The sequence below is a fragment of the Microcaecilia unicolor genome, chromosome 4, assembly GCF_901765095.1.
Source record: "Microcaecilia unicolor chromosome 4, aMicUni1.1, whole genome shotgun sequence".
Lineage (NCBI taxonomy): Eukaryota > Metazoa > Chordata > Amphibia > Gymnophiona > Siphonopidae > Microcaecilia > Microcaecilia unicolor.
The window spans coordinates 66,972,194-66,985,965 of record NC_044034.1 but is presented as its reverse complement, the minus strand read 5'-3'; the positions used below and the strand labels follow the sequence as shown (position 1 = coordinate 66,985,965).

The window sequence follows — 13,772 nt, the reverse complement described above, 5'->3', positions numbered from 1 at the left end:
TGCTGCTGCCGGCAAACTGCACATAGTTTACAGGAATGTAGAGGAGGGAGAAAGGGGAAGACGAGCAACACAAGACCCAGAAGGAATGTGGAGAAGAGGGGGGAGAGAGAGACCAGACCAGGTTGGGGTGGGGGAAGGAATAGGACAGATGCTGGACTAAAGGAGGGGGAAGAGAAGGCTTAACCATTAGACCTGGCGACATCAAAGGTTGGGGATTTTGGCGTCATTTACCGCTGGTGCCATGAGCCACTGCCTTACCTGGTCCAATGATTAAGCTGGTCCTGAGTACCAGTATCCATACAGATCCATACAGCTAACCAGGCATGTCAGACCATACAAAGGCAGTCTCAACTTTACCCAGTTAGTTATGTGGGTACAGTACTGAATACTGACCGTACCTGCATAACTTCCGTATGCTGCCAATGACTCAAATGTTCAGAACCAATCATCAGATAAGGCCTGGCATAAGTACATAAGTATTGCCATACTGGGAAAGACCAAAGGTCCATCAAGCCCAGCATCCTGTTTCCAACAGTGGCCAATCCAGGTCACAAATACCTGTCAAGATCCCAAAAAGGTACTAAACATTTTATACTGCTTATCCCAGAAATAGTGGATTTTCCCCAAGTCCAATTTAATAATGGTCTATGGACTTTTCCTTTAGGCAGCCGTCCAAACCTTTTTAAAACTCTGCTTAGCTAACCGCCTTTATCAAATTCTCCAGCAACGAATCCCAGAGTTTAATTACACATTGAGTGAAGAAATATTTTCTCTGATTCGTTTTACATTTACTACTTTGTAGCTTCATCGCATGCCCCCTAGTCACATCTACCCTTTCAACGTCACTCATTATTTTATAGACCTCTATCATATCTTCCCTCAGTCGCCTTTTCTCCAAGCTGAAGAGCCCTAGCCGCTTTAGCCTTTCCTCATAGGGAAGTTGTCCCATACCCTTTATCATTTTTGTCGCCCTTCTGTGCACCTTTTCTAATTCCACTATATCTTTTTTGAGATGCGGCGACCAGAATTGAACACAATATTTGAGATGCAATCGCACCATGGCGCGATACAAAGGCATTATAATGTCCTCATTTTTGTTTTCCATTCCTTTCCTAATAATATCTAACATTCTATTTGCTTTCTTAGCCGCAGCAGCACACTGAGCAGAAAGTTTCAACGTATCATCAACGACAACAACTAGATCCCCTTCTTGGTCTGTGACTCCTAATGTGGAACCTTGCATGACGTAGCTATATAATTCGGGTTCCTCTTTCCCCACATGCATCACTTTGCACTTGCTCACATTAAACGTCATCTGCCATTTAGACGCACAGTCTCCCAGTCTCGTAAGGTCCTCTTGTAATTTTTCACAATCCTCCCGCGATTTAACCACTTTGAATAACTTAGGTCATTTATAAATATGTTAAAAAGCAGCGGTCCCAGCACAGACCCCTGGGGAACCCCAGTAACTACCCTTCTCCATTGAAAATACTGACCATTTAACCCTACTCTCTGTTTTCTATCTTTTTAACCAGTTTTTAATCCACAATAGAACACTACCTCCTATCCCATGACTCTCCAATTTCCTCTGGAGTCTTTCATGAGGTACTTTGTCAAATGCCTTCAGAAAATCCAGATACACAATATCAACCGGCTCACCTTTGTTCACCCCTTCAAAGAAATGTAGTAGATTGGTGAGACAAGATTTCCATTCATTAAATCCATGTTGGCTTTGTCTCATTAATCCATGCTTTTCAATATGTTCCGTAATTTTGTTCTTTATAATAGTTTCTATGATTTTGCCCAGCACCGATGTCAGACTCACTGGTCTATAATTTCCAGGATCTCCCCTGGAACCTTTTTTAAAAAAAAAAATCGGTGTTACATTGGCCACCCTCCAATCTTCCAGTACCACGCTCGATTTTAAGGATAAATTACATATTACTAACAATAGCTCCGTAAGTTCATTTTTCAGTTCTATCAGTACTCTGGGATGAATACCATCCAGTCCAGGAGATTTGCTACTCTTCAGTTTGTAGAACTGCCCATTACATCCTCCAGGTTTATAGAGAATTCATTCAGTTTCTCCGACTCGTCAGCTTCAAATACCATTTCTGGCACTGGCATCTCACCCAAATCTTCCTCGGTGAAGACCGAAGAAAAGAATTCATTTAATCTCTCCGTTACGGCTTTTTCTTCCTTGATCATCCCTTTTACTCCTCGGTCATCTAGCGGACCAACCGATTCTTTTGCCGGCTTCCTGCTTTTAATATACCTATAAATATGGAATATTTGGGTCTAATTCATCCAGCAGCAGTCAGTGTTAAAGGAAATGCTGATTGCCACCAACAGAATATTGACCCAATAGTGGTGTTTCTTTCTCAAATATATTAACCATAGTTTTTCTTCGCAGACAGATAAGGTATTATCATAGTTGTTTACAACAGAGCCTATTTGCTAACTGCACTAGTTATTTAATGTGCAAATTAACAGGTGCTAACAATTAATATGTGCTTTGGTTTTGAGCGCATGTTAATTCCCACATTAAACAGCTACTATAAATGGGCAGGGTCAGTGGCTTATAGTTAACATGGCAGTAGTTACCACACAATAACTGTTAATATGACAAATGATATGGGACAGCTAATGCCACTTGAACAGAAACAAGGGTCCTCTTACAAAACTGTGATAAAAATTGGCCTTAGTGTGCCTTTACACGGGTCTTTCCTGCATGCTAAGGTTATTTTTATCATGGCTGTAAAAAAACCCTGATTTTGTATTTATTTCATTAATGGCCATGAGTTAATGTTGCCATTAGAGTGCAGCCATTTAAAAAAGAAAATTACCACAGGAGCACTTACCACCACCACCACCTATTTTGTAGGCGGTAAGAGTTCCTACATTGAGTGTTAACCAGTTAGCCCACGTACATAACCATGTACTAACTGGTTTGCTCAGGAATGCCCACTCTCCACCCCTGACACGCACCCTCAAAAAATTATAAAAAATGTTTTAGGGCGTAGTTAGCCCTCACAAATGGCAAAACTAAAACAGAACTTAGCAGGATTACAGCAAGGAAGCAAACAGCACAAGGAAGCACTAAGGTGGTGAAAACCAAGCTCTAGCAAGATAGCCAGACAAAGACTGTACTATATAGAAATCAAATAACAAAAAAGGGCCCTCAGAGGAAGTGGCAATCTAGAGAAGAAAGGAATAGCCAACGAGCAAGGTGTAACAATTCTGAGACCCACTCACAGGGTGTCGGAGGTTCATCCTAGCAAAGTTTTTGTTAGAAAGTGGATACCCACAGGCTGATGGTGGAACCTCACATTATTCTTTCAGCGATGCTGTTTGGATGAACCACCGGATAATTTTCTGGGTATCATTTTAGGAGGGCATGCACATTAAAGCCAGATGAATCAACCCAAGACCTCTCCTCAGGACCAAAGTCCTTCAAGTATACTAGGTATCGTGCCTTCATGTGGAGCACCCTGGCATTGAGGATCTGGAAGCTTCCTGAATGTGCCTCCTTCTTGGGGTTAACCTCTAAATGGAAGGTAGCAGTAAAGTGGAAGACAGAAGTAAGATACTAAAGCATTCTCCAATACTTGTCCTTTATTCTTTCATTCTATGCTGCTCTCCCTCACCTAGTGAGTGTATCCATCTTCCCAACCCCCTTCCCCAACTCAGGCCATGACCCTAGGGAAAATGCAACAAGAGAGGAGGAGGATGCGAGATGGATGTCAGGTCCAACTGCCTTCCCAAAACCCAGAAGCAAGCCTTCTAGCTCCCAGATGCACACTAACATTTCACACCCTGTACTGGAATCAAGAGAGGGTGGGGCAAGTCTCCTGGTGCAGAAACAGTCCGGACATTTGCAACATCTATGCATATGACATGGTGCTGCCTATTTATTTAAATACAGTATAAAGGTCAAAACAACTTCCAAATAAAAAAGCAATGTGAAAAGTTAATATACTACTTCATCTATTTTAAATGTAAATTAAAGTTGACTACACTGATGATACAAAATAATTTATTATATAACTTAACTTAGAGCCTGTTTTTATAAACAGGTTTTTTTGGACCTCTTGGAGAAACGTTTTTAGAACTCAAGCATCAAAACATTCTACAGTATTTCAAAGTTTTAGACCATATCTACATTACTAAATCTATTTAAGGAACTATAAAATGACAAAATCAAAGTAAACATCCATTGCTATGGGAATAGGCACAAAAAAGAATCCCAAATTAAGCCATGCAACAGTAAAAATGTCAGATGGAAAACAGATGGCAATAATCTAAATGAAAATGAAGCTGTTACTAAAAAAAACCAAACCTTAAAGGTCTATATTTAATTTGAATTTCACTGTTTAATATTACTGTACAAAAGCTACAGTTAGGCATAATCTACTAAAAAGAAAAGTATTAAACTTACCTCTGATTTTATACCAAAAACTGCCACTGTTTAAAACTACAACCACTTCAGTGTATCTCTTAGAGAGAGAGTGCTGAAAATGTCTGCAAACTTTTCTACCACTTTCAAATCTAGAGGAAGATATTTTAGGCCCAACCTTTAATCACTGGAAAAAAATGCATTCACATGTTTGGCTTCATCTTACATTCCATCTTACTGGCACTACAGCCTAGCTAATTTTACTCACTGAAATAGATAGCCATCACTATAGTTCAAAAAACAAAAACTTTTAGCTCACATATGAACACAATTAAACATTCTCTACATTATCTACAACAACATTTCTGACCCCATGTTCTATTTTTATTTCTCTAAGCTACACAGTTAATTTTTCTGCTGATTCTACTCCTTAATACACTATGAGGGGCATAATCGAAGGGGGCGCCCAAGTTTTCCTGAGGACTTCCTTGCAGGACGTCCCGGCAAAGGGGCAGGGATACCCGTATTATTGAAACAAGATGGGCGTCCATCTTTCATTTTGATAATACGGTCAGGGATGCCCAAATCGCGAAATTTAGGTCGATCTTAGAGATGGTCGTCCCCTATTTTCGGCCATAATAGAAACTGAGGACGCCCATCTCAGAAACGACCAAATTCAAGCCATTTGGTCATGGGAGGAGCCAGCATTCATAGTGCACTGGCCCCCCTCACATGCCAAGACACCAACCGAGCACCCTAAGGGGCACTGCAGTGGACTTCAGAAATTGCTCCCAGGTGCATAGCTCCCTTACCTTGGGTGCTGAGCCTCCCCCCCCCCCCCACCATAAAAAACCTACTCCCTAAAACTGTACACCACTACCATAGCCCTAAGGGTGAAGGGGAGCACCTACATGTGGGCACAGTGGGTTTGTGGTGGGTTTTGAAGGGCTCACATTTACCACCACAAGTGTAACAGGTGGGGGGGGGGGGGTGGGCCTGGGTCCACCTGCCTGAAGTGCACTGCACCCACTAAAACTGCTCCAGGGACCTGCATACCGCTGTCATGGAGCTGGGTATGATATTTGAGGCTGGCATAGAGGCTGGAAAAATATTTTTAAAACATTTTTTTGAGGGTGGGAGGGGGTTAGTGCCCACTGGGGGAGTAAGGGGAGGTCATCCCCGATTCCCTCCGGTGGTCATCTGGTCATTTAGGGCACATTTTTGTGGCTTGGTCATAAGAAAAATAGGACCAGGTAAAGTCGTCCAAGTGTTCATCAGGGACGCCCTTCTTTTTTTCCATTATCGGTCGAGGACGCCCATGTGTTGGGCACGCTCCAGTCCCGCCTCCGCTACACCTCCAACACGCCCCGTGAACTTTGGTTGTCCCCGCGATGGAAAGCAGTTGAGGACACCCAAAATCGGCTTTCGATTATGCCAATTTGGGTGACCCTGTGAGAAGGATGCCCATCTTGCGATTTGTGTTGAAAGATGGGCGTCCTTCTCTTTCAAAAATAAGCCTGTATGGGTCTTTTACTAGCACGTGCTAAAAGTGTGAGCACGCTTCAGTAAAAGACACCCTATGGGACCTGTTTACTAAGCCATGCTAGCATTTTTAGTGCGCACTAAAAATTAGCATGCGCCAATGCTAGAAACACCCATAGGAATATATGGATGCCTCTAGTGTTTAGAGTATGCCAAAAACACTAGAGCACCTTAGCAAACAGGACTCTATATCATAATTCACATTAATAACCCATAGGCTGATTGAAATTTACACAAATTTTCTTTAAAATATTGAACACAAAAGTATTAAACTTCCTTCTTCGGTGTCGAATTTCCACATACCAGCATATATCAGGTATATACAATACCTGTACAATTAATTTTTCAAGAAAGGCTCTGTATCAGCATAATGCTGCCTAACATATGATAAAAGCAGAATTATCATTAAAAACATTTCTAATGGGGAAAGAATGAGAAAAATGTATTTGTAAGAGAGGATTTAGATCACTAATAATAATAATAATAATAATAATAATAAAATAAAATCTGATTGATGTTTCACTCCCAGATAATAATGATATCAGTATATAAAGCCCGCTTAACGCAGATTACAAGATTGAAATACAATTTAAAAAACAAGATCTAAAATATCAACTAAAAGAAAATTTCAGTCTGTAGACTTTTATCACTTTCCAAAATAACAGATATTGTGAAATATTCCTAATACTGGATGGTAGGCTGCTCCAAAGCTATCCCCTACAATGTTCTATTTTTGGTACTAACCAACGAAATATGGGATGGAAGGGCTAGCAACAACTCATGTGAAGACTGCAAGCACCGATATGGCTCATATATGGTGAGCAGTCAAGTTAAATATTCATGGATTAATCCATACAAGATCTTAAAAATAAAAGTAAAGATTTAAAAATGTATCCTTGCCCGTATAGACAACCAATGCAGCTCACAAGAAAACAGAGTTGCATGACCAAATTTATTTTCACCTGAAAATCAGTTTAGCTGATACATTCTGGAGAGTTTGAAGTCTTTGTAACTGCTGTATTGGCAATCCCATTAAACAAGCATTACAATAATCCAAAGATGTAAGGATTATTTACTGAATAATTGAAAATGGTGACAATCTAAAAAATATTTCGATCTACATATTAATTTTACCTTTAAAAGAGTCTTTTGGACTGTTATTAACATGAGTCTTCATAGCTAAACCTGCATCCAACTAAACTCCCAGGAGCTTTTATCAAATGAAATACAATAAATGTCATATCACAAAATACCATACTCCTAACAATAAAATCTTTATATAACTCGACCTGATGTTGCAGCTGCAATCATTTTCTCCTTTCTTCTCTTGGGCTGATTGGCTAGAAATTACTAGTTTTAAAGTTCTGACCTTTTTGTTTCCTTAGGGAGTTAAGTCACTTGACATTAGACATCTGTTGGGGGAATTGGTGCATACCTACGCACAGCATGTATTTTTGCAGGAAATGCACCTTCTTCCAGTGCATGAAAAATATTTGCAGGATGCAAGATTCTCACAGGCTTTTTTTTTTTGCCTCCGACACTAAGGGGAGGCAATAACAAGGGGTGACAATTTTAGGTGCTGAGAGATATGCCTATGCAAATTCTCAAAGTAAGCAGTATGTGCCCCTATGTGGCAGTATCGTTTTGCCCAAGTTACTATAGATGAACAACCTTATACATTAGTTTTACAATTCCTTATTCCCCTTTGCAACTGTTGCGATCTCTCAGTGAGTATAAGAACATAAGAATAGCCATATTGGATCAGATCAATGGTTCATCTAGCCTAGTATCCTGCTTCCAACAGTGGCCAATCCAGGTCACAAGTACCTGGCAGAAACCCCATTAGTAATAACATTCCATGCTACCAACTCCAGGGCAAGCAGTGACTTCCCCCATGTCCATCTCAATAACACACTATAGACATTTCCTCCAGGAACTTGTCCAAACATTTTTTAAACCCAGAAAAATTAACTGCTATTACCTCATCCTCTGGCAACGAGTTCCAGAGCTTAACTATTCACTGAGTGAAAAATATTTCCTCCTATTTCTTTTAAAAGCACTTCCATGTAGTTTCATTGAGTACCCCTGGTTTTTGTACATTTTGAAAGAGTGAAAAATCAATTTTGATACCCGTTCTATACCATTCAGGATTTTGTAGACCTCAATCATGTCCCCCCTCAGCCCCATCTCTTTTCCAAGCTGAAGATGCCTAACCTCTTTAGCCTTTCCTCATATGGGAGGAGTTCCATCCCCTTTATCATTTTGGTCACTATTCTTTGAGCCTTTTCAAATTCCACTATATCTTTTTTGAGATACGGTGACCAGATCTGGTTCTTCCTTCTCCATCTCAGTCTCATTGGGATTTCACAAGATCCTCCATCTTTTTCTTGCTGTCCTCTTGCCTCTGGAATAATTTACCTCTAGACTTGCAAGCCAAGCAATTCATTCAGTCTTAAGAAAAAACTCAAGACCCATCTTTTCGAAGTGACTTTTAATATACGTTAGTTCTGGTGAACTTTTCAACAACAACAATAAGTAGGCCTGATTTCCAGTTATCCAGACACATTCTTATAGTTGGCAACCTGCTTTTCAAACCAGCATTGGTGACTGGTGATTTTTCAATGAGTGCGATAAGCTGGGCTTGACCCGATAGGGCAGCGTTTTGATGATGAGCAGGTGGTACCGTTTGAGGAGTTGGTGACTACTTATGGATTGTCGCCTTGACACCATTTTGCTTATCAGCAGCTTTTGCATTTGTTGTCCACATGGGAGCCAAAGGCTAGGTTGACTAGAGAAAGCACTGCTTTAGAGGACTTTTGTGAGAGCACCTCGTGTACCCAAGGGACTTATTTCTGCCTTATATAAGCATCTTAGAAAGCTAGTGCCCCAAGTAATCTCACTTCGAGCTCAGTGGGAGACAGAATTAGGGGTACTTTATGAGGAGCAGGACTGATTCAAAATGGAAAGGACTCTTGCAAAGTGCTCTGTCATCCTTAGTTTACAAAAGAATAGTGTTAAAGTTTTTTTTTTTATATAGGTGGTATTTAACTCTACAGGCTGTATAACTGCTTCTCATGAGGCTCACCTTACTACTGGAAAAGGTGTGGGGAAAAGCGATCAATAAGGCACATCTGGTGGGGCTGTCTTAAAGCTTGGGCATATTGGAAGGCAATTTAGTATAAGCTGCAGAACTGGATGGGCTGGATCATATCTTGGGATCCAGGTGTCTTCCTATTCGGTAGGCTGGTACCGATTCTGCCATTGGCTCAAAAAGCGAAGATACTTACCTGTAGCAGGTGTTCTCTGAGGACAGCAGGCTGATTGTTCTTACATGTGGGTTGACATCTGCATCGGCCCAGGAATTGGCATTTTGCAAGCAAAAAATTAAAAAGTTTTGCCAGAGTCTTCTGGTTAGCATGGAGCACTTCTCTTCAGTTAAATCAAAGAGCATATAGAGAAATAAATAACTCCAAAGGGGAGGTGGGCGGGGGTTTGTGAGAAAAATCAGCCTGCTGTCCTCAGAGAATACCTGCTACAGGTATCTTCGCTTTCTCCGAGGACAAACAGGCTGCTTGTTCTCACATGTGGGGTATCCCTAGCACCCAGGCTCACTCAAAGCAATGAACATTGGTCAACTGGGCCTCGCAACGGCGAGGACATAACATAGATTGACCTGAAACCATAAACAGAGTGCAGCCTGGAACAGAACAAAAATGGGTCTAGGGGGGTGGAGTTGGATCCTAAACCCCAAACAGATTCTGCAGCACCAACTGCCCAAACCGACTGTCGCATCAGGTATCCTACTGAAGGCAGTAGTGAAATGTGAATGTGTGGACTGATGACCACGTTGCAGCCTTGCAAATCTCCTCAATGGAGGCTGACTTTAAGTGAGCCACTGACACAGCCATGGCTCTAACATTATGAGCCGTGACATGACCCTCTATAGAGTCAGCCCAGCTTGGGCATAAGTGAAGGAAATGCAATCTGCTAGGCAATTTGAGATTGTGCGTTTTCCGATGGCGACTCCCCTCCTGTTGGGATCAAAAGAAACAAACAACTGGGCGGACTGTCTGAAGGGCTTTGTCCGCTCCATGTAAAAGGCCAATGCTCTCTTACAGTCCAAGGTATGTAAACTGCTTTCGCCAGGGCGGGTATGAGGATGGGAAAAATGTTGGCAAGATGATAGACTGGTTCAGATGGAACTCCAATACCACCTTTGGCAAGAACTTAGGGTGCGTGCAGAGGACTACTCTGTTGTGATGGAACTTACTATAAGGTGCATGCACTACCAAGGCCTGAAGCTCACTGACTCTACCAGCTGAAGAAACAGCCACCAAGAAAATGACCTTCCAGGTGAAGTACATCAGATGGCAGGAATTCAGTAGCTCAAAAGGAGCTTTCATCAGCTGGGTGAGAATGACGTTGAGATCCCATGACACTGGTGGAGGTTTGACCGGGGGCTTTGACAAAAGCAAACCTCTCATGAAGCGAACAACTAAAGGATGTCCAGAGATAGGCTTACCCTCTACACTGCGATGATAAGCACTAATTGCACTAAGGTGAACCCTTATGGAGTTGGTCTTGAGACCAGACTCTTATAAATGTAGAAGGTATTCAAGCAGGGTCTGTGTAGGACAAGAAAGGGGATCGAGGGCCTTGCTGTCACACTAGACGGCAAACCTTCTCCATTTGAAAGAGTAACACCTCTTCGTTGAATCTTTTCTGGAAGCAAGTAATACTCGGGAGACACCCTCTGAAAGACCAAAGGAGGCAAATTCTAAGCTCTCAACATCCAGGCCTTGAGAGCCAGAGACTGGAGGTTGGGATGTAGAAGCAACCCCTCGTTCTGAGTGATGAGAGTTGGAAAACACTCCAATCTCCATGGTTCTTCGGAGGACAACTCCAGAACAAGAGGGAACCAAATCTGACGCGGCCAGAAGGGTGCAATCAGGATCATGATTCTGCAGTCTTGCTTGAGTTTCAGCAAAGTCTTCCCTACTAGAGGTAAGGGAGGATATGCATACAGAAGGCCTGTCCCCCAATGTAGGAGAAAGGCATCTGACGCTAGTCTGTCGTGGGCCTGAAGACTGGAACAGAACTAAGGGACCTTGTGATTGACCTAAGTGGCAAAAAGATCCACCGAAGGGGTGCCCCACGCTCGGAAGATCTTGTGGACTACGCCCATGTTCAGTGAACACTCGTGAGGTTGCATTCTCCTGGTCAACCTGTCGGCCAGACTGTTGTTTACGTCTGCCAGATAAGTGGCTTGCAGAAGCATGCTATGTCGGCGCGCCCAAAGCCACATCTGGACGGCTTCTTGACACAGAGGGCGAGTTCCAGTGCCCCCCTGCTTGTTGGTGTAATACATGGCAACCTGATTGTCTGTCTGAATCAAAACGATTTGGTTGGACAGCCGGTCTCTGAAAGCCTTTAGAGCATTCCAGATCGCTCGCAATTCCAGGAGATTGATCTGAAGACCTTTTTCCTGAAAGGACCAGACTCCTTGAGTGTGAAGCCCATCTACATGAGCTCCCCACCCCAGGAAGGATGCATCCGTCATCAGCACTTTTTGTGGCTGAGGAATTTGGAATGGACGTCCCAAGGTCAAACTGGATCGAATCGTCCACCACTGCAGAGAATTTGTTGGATTATATCCTCTAGGCTCCCCGCAGCTTGGTACCACAGGGAAGCTAGGGTCCACTGAGCCGATCTCATGTGTAGGCATGCCATGGGAGTCACATGAATTGTGGAGGCCATGTGGCCCAGAATCCTCAACATCTGCCGAGCCGTGACCTGTTGAGATGCTCGAGCTATGGACACCAGGGACAGGAGGTTGTCTGCCCTTGCCTCGGGAAGATAAGCTCAAACTGTCTTTGTGTTCAACAGGGCTCCAATGAATTCAACTTTTGGACTGGAGTAAGATGGGAGTTGGGGTAATTGATCACAAACCCCAGTAGTTCTAGCACCTGAATAGTCATTCACATGGACTGCTGAGCGCTTGCCTTCGAGGTGCTCTTCACCAGCCAATCGTCGAGATAAGAGAACACATGCACTCCCAGTCTGCGTAGCGACGTTGCGACTACCACTAGGCACTTTGTGAATACTTTGGGTGCAGACGCCAGACTAAAAGGCACACACAGTACTGAAAGTGCTGTGGAACGGGTTCGACCACACTGGCCTTTAGAAGGGCAGAGAGTTCCTCTGCAAGTACCTGCTTGTGGTGGGAACTGTAAGATTGAGCTCCCGGTGGGCAATTTGGAGGTTTGGATTCCAGATTGAGTGTATCCTAACTGGACTATTCGAAGAACCCACCGGTCGGGGGTAATGAGAGGCCACCTTTGGTGAAAAAAACATCAACCTACCCCCTAAGGGTAAATCGTCCAGAATGGATACTTTTACTGAGGCTATGCTGAACTGGAGCCAGTCAAAAGCCCGTCCCTTGCTTTTGGTGGGGAGCAGAATGGGCCTTAGTCGCACGCTGTTGACTAGAACGAGCACGCTGGGGTTGAGCCTGGGCAGGCTGCCGAGAAGCAGGAGTGTACCTACGCCTAGAGTAGGTATAGGGGGCATTTCTCCCCCCTCCAAAAAGCTCCTAGATGAGGAGGCAGTAGCAGAAGGCACCCGGTGGGAGAGAGAATCCATAGCATCATTATGCTTCTTGATTTGATCAACTAGATCCTCTACTTTTTCTCCAAAAAGATTGTCCCCCTGCCAAGGAACATCCGCCATCCGCTGCTGGACAGAATGATCCAGGTCAGAGACATGCAGCCATGAGAGTCTGCACATCACTATACCTTGAGCAGCGATTCTGGATGTCACGTCAAAAGTGTCAAAAGTACCCCTGGCCAGGAACTTGCGACACACCTTCTGCTGCCTGACCACCTGGCGAAAAGGCTCGGCCAGCTCCATAGGGAGTGCATCAACCAAGCTGGACAGTTGACGTATCAAGTGTATGCTCGTGAAGAGCTGGTATGATTGGATCTTGGCAGCAAGCATAGCAGCCTGACATGTCTTCCTCGCAAAAGAATCAAGAGTCCTAACTTCTCTGCCTGGGGGCGCCGAAGCATAGTCTCTAGTACTCCTGGCTCTCTTGAGGGCGGAGTCCACCACCATGGAACTGTGGGGTAACAGACCTCATCAACCCAGGTTCACCGTGGATCTGATACTGGGATTCAGCTTTTTTCGGGACCACGGGGCCAGACAAAGGGGCTGACCAGTTTCGCATAAGGACTTCCTTAAGTACCTTATGCAGAGGAACTGTCATAGCCTCTTTAGGTGGAGAAGAATAATCCAAGACCTCGAGCATCTCAGTCCTGGGCTCATCCTCAACCTCCACAGGGAAGGGAATAGCTGTAGCCATTTCCCGGACAAAAGAGGACAAAGACAGACTCTCCGGTGGAGACAGTCTCCTTTCTAGCAGAGGGGAAGGATCAGAGGGAATCCCAAAGGACTCATCAGAAGAAAAGTACCTGGGATCCTCATCTGACTCCCACGAACGCTCCTGCTCAGTGTCGGATAAAACCTGAGTTAAGGTGCTTCGACACTGGACCGATGTCTTCTATGGCGATGTCGAGAGGTCGATGCCCTGTCCGACTGCAGCGACGCTCCCTCCACCGATGTCGAATGGGAATCGACCTGGGGGGCAGCCGACGTGCGGTCGGGGACCTCACCACAGGTAAAGGGCCAGACACCGCTGCAGCAGATGGTACAGAAGGCGCAAGCACCCCTGACACTGAAACTGACTGACGTCCAGAAGTTCTGGAAACAAGGCTTGGATGCGCTCGTCGAGAGCCGCCATCAGAGAAGGCTGCGGGTTGGTGGGATAGGCGGTGTC

The 13,772-nt window shown here is 44.0% G+C and overlaps 1 protein-coding gene across 2 annotated transcripts in view; it reads right to left on the bottom strand.

The window, feature by feature from the left end:
- The window catches only part of SGCG (sarcoglycan gamma), a 110,458-nt gene that overhangs the window by 80,879 nt on the left and 15,807 nt on the right, over positions 1-13,772 (bottom strand). Inside the window, exon 1 of one of the 2 annotated variants that reach the window (XM_030200309.1) lies at positions 4,439-4,528. The exons of the other annotated variant lie outside the window; for it this stretch is intronic. The gene's annotated coding sequence lies outside the window, so the exon portion shown is untranslated. Of the gene's footprint in view, positions 1-4,438; positions 4,529-13,772 lie in introns of those variants that run through there. 2 annotated transcript variants of the gene reach the window in all.